Here is a 5,161-nt window from a genome sequence, read left to right as displayed (position 1 = left end):
TCCCGGACTGGGGGAGGACGCTCGGCCCGCGGCTCTGGGACGGTGCGGAGGACTGGGCGGGGAGGGGCGGTCAGCTGCGGGCGGCCGTCCCCTCCCCGCCCCCAGGCCCGCCCCCAGACCCTCCTCCAGCCCTTCTGCCCGCTCGAGTCCCTCGAGTCCCCTGTCCCCTAGCCCTCCTCCACCCCGACACTCCGCCCGTGTCCCCTCAGTCTCTGACCTCCCCTACCTCCCCAGGACCGCCCCAACCTCCTTAAGGAGGTCCCCTGGGGTAAATCCAGCCAGCCGAGTCCTTTACCCAGGGACCAGGAACCCGGGTGCACCAAAAGCATATGACATGTCACACCCGTGGCCCCGGGACCCCGGACCCTCAAGCTCACTCAGCCCGATGGGCGTGGTCCATCCCGGATCACCAAGGCAACGCTGAGGTGGGGCCGCACAATACGCATGCTCGCCCCGTTTCTGCTCCGGGGGGCCGAGGGCGGGGTTTCGCAGACTGCAGGCTAAGGGACGCGGGTCTAAACTGCTCCAAAAAGTCTATGAAATATTAATGGATATGGGCCACTGGAAGAGGGGAGGCGCCTGGGGAGGGGAAGGGGTACTAGGGAAAGAGAACGGTTCCTGGATTGGCAACGGTCACTTTCCACTGCTGTGAGGCCTGCCCTGGGCCTACGCTGATGGGGTGATGGACAGATGTTGACCAAAGGAGAAAAGAGTCAATCAGGGTTCAGGGAAGGGGCCAGGGGTCCAGAAGAGACGAGGTAGGGGAGTTGGCAGTGCTAGCTGGACCTGGTCCTCACCCTTGGTTTGTTTCCAGGGGTCCTCTTGCAGACCATCCTCTTTCAGGGTGCCACTCAGGCAACTCCAGCCTGAGTTCAGATCCCCAGCAGAAAAAAATAAAATAAAATAAAAATTCTGGGCATGGTGGCACAATGGGGTAGGCAGAAGACAGGCAAATGCCCAGAGCTTGATGTACAGTCAGTGTAGCCAACCAGTGTGTTCTGGGCCAAGAGATCTTATCTTTAAAAAATAAAGTGGAAGTAAGGACGGTGTAGGTACGTGCCTTTAACCCCAGCACTTTGGATCTCTGTGTGTTCAAGGCCAGCCTGGTTTACAGATCGAGTTCCAGGACATCAGGGCTACACAGAGAAACCTTGTCTCAAACCCCCGCTCCCCCCCCAAAAAAGTGGAAAGTGATGATGACACTAATTTGATTTCAGCCTCACAAACACTCGCATGTGCACTTATACTTACACTCAGTCGTACACTATACACACATAACAAATAACAAACTATCCACAAGTGCATGTTTTTGTGAAAAGACAAGTACTGTAGGTAAGAAATTCCTTCCTCGTGTTCTCCAAGTGTTCAAGGAGTCAAGGACCTTTTCAAGTCAGCTCAGGCCTGGCTTGCCCGGGACAATTCGGGGCTCGCTGCAGCAAAGAGCAAGTAGTCACAAGGTACTTTCAAATCAACACAGCAAACCAGGAAAACACAACACCGCAGTCCACACAGCCTGTTTACAGACACAGCACAGGCTTCCCCTGAGGCTACATCTGTCAGGATCAGTAAGTTAAAGCACACTGCAATCCCCAGAGAACTGAAGGCCAGGCTTGGTAGCCGAAATGCTAAATTCTAAACCCTTTAAACGTCACTAAACTCCTTTTGTGGACGAGTACCACGGGTTAGGAACGGAGAGCCGGGGAGACACGGACGTAGAGATGATTGGCTCTGTGAAGGACTTCTCTGGGGTTCCACGAACTTAATGTGGCTCATCCTCTCGTCTCTGGGCCATCCTGTTGTCAAAGTTTGTAAGAGGATTATTATACAGCATCATGAAAACAATCTTTACACATGCAAATTCATTTTGGGATTCAGAACGATCTTGGCTAACCGATCTTTTCCTGAACATTCAGTTGGAGGAAGCTCTTTGTTGTGAAATTTTGACTGAATTGCCTTTACTGAATAAGATGGAATTCACTGGGGTCAAAATTCTTTTTACTTAACTATTAGTTGTGTTGCCTCACTCTGAATTCAAAACGTAGAAGGCTCCACTTACTGAGATATTAATGAATTGGTACAACACAACCCTTGCTCCAAAGAGAGTAAGAATTTCTGCTGAGGCAGATGAGTGGACATGGCTCAGAATACAGATTCGTGTTTCCTGGACTGACATGCCCCACTGTGGAAGAAATGACACAAACTTTTATAGTCACAAAGCAAAAGAAACCATAAGTCATTCTGGTTGTTTTTTTTAAATGGTATTCTTAAATTTTTTTATTTTTATTTTTAAGGTACAGGGAAAACAATGGTGATGGACATGTTTTATGCTTATGTGGAAATGAAGAGGAAAAAATGGGTCCATTTTCATGGCTTCATGCTAGATGTGCACAGAAGTAAGTGACCCTACGCAGCCAGTGATTTTTCAGTGTGATAACTACAAAATCATCTTCCTTTTCAGTGATCGAACATATATAAGCTGTAGAAAAAATAAGACTTTTGCTTGAAGTAAGATTTTCTTTGGTATCTTTTGCTTTGCGGTGTATGGAAAACGAGTATCTCGAGGTAGTTCTTTTTTTGTGTGTGTTTCTTTTTTTATTTTTGCTTGTTTGTTTGTTTCCTTTTATTTTATTTTACAATACCATTCAGTTCTACATATCAGCCATGGGTTCCCCTGTTCTCCCCCCTCCCATCCCCTCCCCTTACCCCCAACTCACCCCCCATTCCCACCTCCTCCAGGGCAAAGCCTCCCCCGAGGACTGCGATCAACCTGGTAGACTCAGTCCAGGCAGGTCCAGTCCCCTCCTCCCAGACTGAGCCAAGTGTCCCTGCATAAGCTCCAGGTTTCAAACAGCCAACTTATGCAACGAGCACAGGACTTGGTCCCACTGCCTAGTTGCCTCCCAAACTGATCAAGCCAATCAACTGGCTCACCTATTCAGAGGGCCTGACTCAGCTGGGGGCCCCTCAGCCTTTGGTTCATAGTTCATGTGTTTCCATTCATTTGGCTCTTTTTTTTTTTCAATAATTGAGTAAAACAGAAATTTATTATAAGCCACAGTCGTCCTAGGGACCTCCATACTATATATAGACTCCATGGTTCTATGGGTTGTGGTCTGATTGTTCTTTATTTTATATCTAGAATCCACTTATGAGTGAGTACATACCATGACTATCTTTCTGGGTTTGGGTTACCTCACTCAGGATGATTTTTTCTAGTTCCATCCATTTGCCTGCAAATTTCATGCTTTCATTGTTTTTCTCTGCTAAGTAGGTCATTCTGGTTTTTTAAACGATATCGGTGGAGCATGAGCTAAGGTACCACATGCCCAGGATGAGTTTCTAAAAGTCTGATGTGTTGACCTTGTTAGCTTAGGGTTGAAGGAGGAGGCCACAGGTCTGCTAAGCTTAGTGATACATCTGGCAATGTTCCTAGTCCCATAAAAGTTAGGTCAGCTACAAAAGGTAAATGATTATTAAAAAGACTACAATAACCCAAGATAAAGTTGGTTCTCAACCCGCCACGCTCCATCTTTCCACAGTCATGACACTCTATAAAGTCAAGGTCAGCAGTTGCAGGATCTTTAATCTGGAGACAGCGTCTGCAGAGAACTAGTGTTCACAGATAGGAGGATTCAGCCATCACAAACCAGACATGAGCAGTTATTGGGAAGCACAGAGGTCCTTTCCCTCCGAGGGTAACCTGAGCGTGATTCCTCTGCTCCCTACAGAATCTCCCATAGACCAGGATGACCACAGGAGTACAGTCACCAAAGCTGTTAACCCAGCAAGGGTTGCCGGCCAGTGATGGACCCCGCTTTTTTTCTTCACAGCACTGACTGCCAGCAATCTGAAAGCAGCGTGGAAGAGTCCCCCACATCCTTTGAAGGCCTCCTCCCCCAGCAAGCCAGGGCCAGTGGCTTCCTCCTTGAACTCAGACTCCCTTCATGTCCCCCGACCAGCCAAAGGCCAAGGCCTTTTCATTATTTCCCATTTCCTCCTCAGGAAATTATATGATTATAATAAAATACCAAGAAGAATAGTAACTACATTTGCCCTTCCTTAGCAGATGCTATTTTTAAAGCACTTTTGTGCCTGGTGTCTTATATGAATCATTTCTCAAATCTTCACTATCAAGGGTAATATTTATTCCTTTTTTTTTTTTTTTAAAAATATCACAATCATTTTAAAGGTGTAAAAAATTACTCATGGCACTTGTTAAAACAGTGAGGCAGCTGTATTCAGGGGGGGTCTCACAGAGGGAAAGTGTGCGTCCAACCCAATACAGTGAGAACAAACAGGGATTTAGATACAAAGAGCCTGCATGTGCTCACGTGTGCATGCATGCATACGTGTAAAAGTCACTAAGAGGAGACATGGGGGTGGGAGTGGGTGGGAGGACATTCCAGCTAAACTGACCTTATAGGATTCTTGCTGAAGGTGGGGAAGGGGAGAAGACACTACCTGGGGGGTTGTAAAGAATGAGGAAATAGATCAAGTGTCCAGAAGGAGGCTTCTGGATAAACAGAATCGACAGGATTCTTGGCTTCAGTGCTGAAGATGGAACCCAGCACCTGTATATAATAAACACAGACTCTTATCTCTGAGTTTCATCCCAAATTACACTCCCCACCCCAACATACAAATTTTGAAGCAGGATTCTTGCTAATATGGGACCCTAAAAGGCTGGAGGGTGAAGCTCAGGGCCTGACCTATTGAAGCAAAGAGTTCAGAGATGCTGGCTGGAGTTTGGCAAGGTAGAATCCACGATCCAAGGTCCCTTCTGAACATATTTCCCATCAGGCCACTTTTGTTTGTTAAGGACCAGCTAAACATTCCTTGGGATTGGTGTCTGGGATATTATCTGGGACTTGCCAGTGACCAGGTATTTAATGAAGGGCATTTCCAGAAATGTAAAAAAAAAAAAAAAAGCAGCTAATGGTTGTCAAGCATTATCTGAGTCCATAGGGCATCTGAGACTGGGTTTGCATGCCCTGGAGGTGGACACTGGGTAGTCTGAAGGGAGCTTACTATGCTTACCTGGTATGCTTATATCCAGGTCCCACTTCTGCTTATGACTCTGGGAAAATGGCAGCTTTCACACAGTCACCAAGTCAGGAGGGGGCAAAGTAGGGGAAGATTTGGAGTGCTACAGCGGATGTGG

General features: G+C 47.3%; 1 long non-coding RNA gene across 1 annotated transcript; it reads left to right on the top strand.

The window, feature by feature from the left end:
* Nucleotides 1–287: 287 nt before the first annotated feature.
* LOC121823385 (uncharacterized) lies at nucleotides 288–4,043 on the top strand. Its single transcript, XR_006064811.2, has 3 exons — nucleotides 288–425; nucleotides 2,292–2,393; nucleotides 3,831–4,043. It is a non-coding gene; the product is annotated as an uncharacterized LOC121823385 (long non-coding RNA).
* Nucleotides 4,044–5,161: the final 1,118 nt, after the last annotated feature.

This window comes from Peromyscus maniculatus, chromosome 17 (assembly GCF_049852395.1).
Source record: "Peromyscus maniculatus bairdii isolate BWxNUB_F1_BW_parent chromosome 17, HU_Pman_BW_mat_3.1, whole genome shotgun sequence".
In the NCBI taxonomy this organism is placed as follows: Eukaryota; Metazoa; Chordata; class Mammalia; order Rodentia; family Cricetidae; genus Peromyscus; species Peromyscus maniculatus.
The sequence above is the reverse complement of the archived record's forward strand: the minus strand, read 5'-3'. Positions and strand labels throughout refer to the sequence as shown.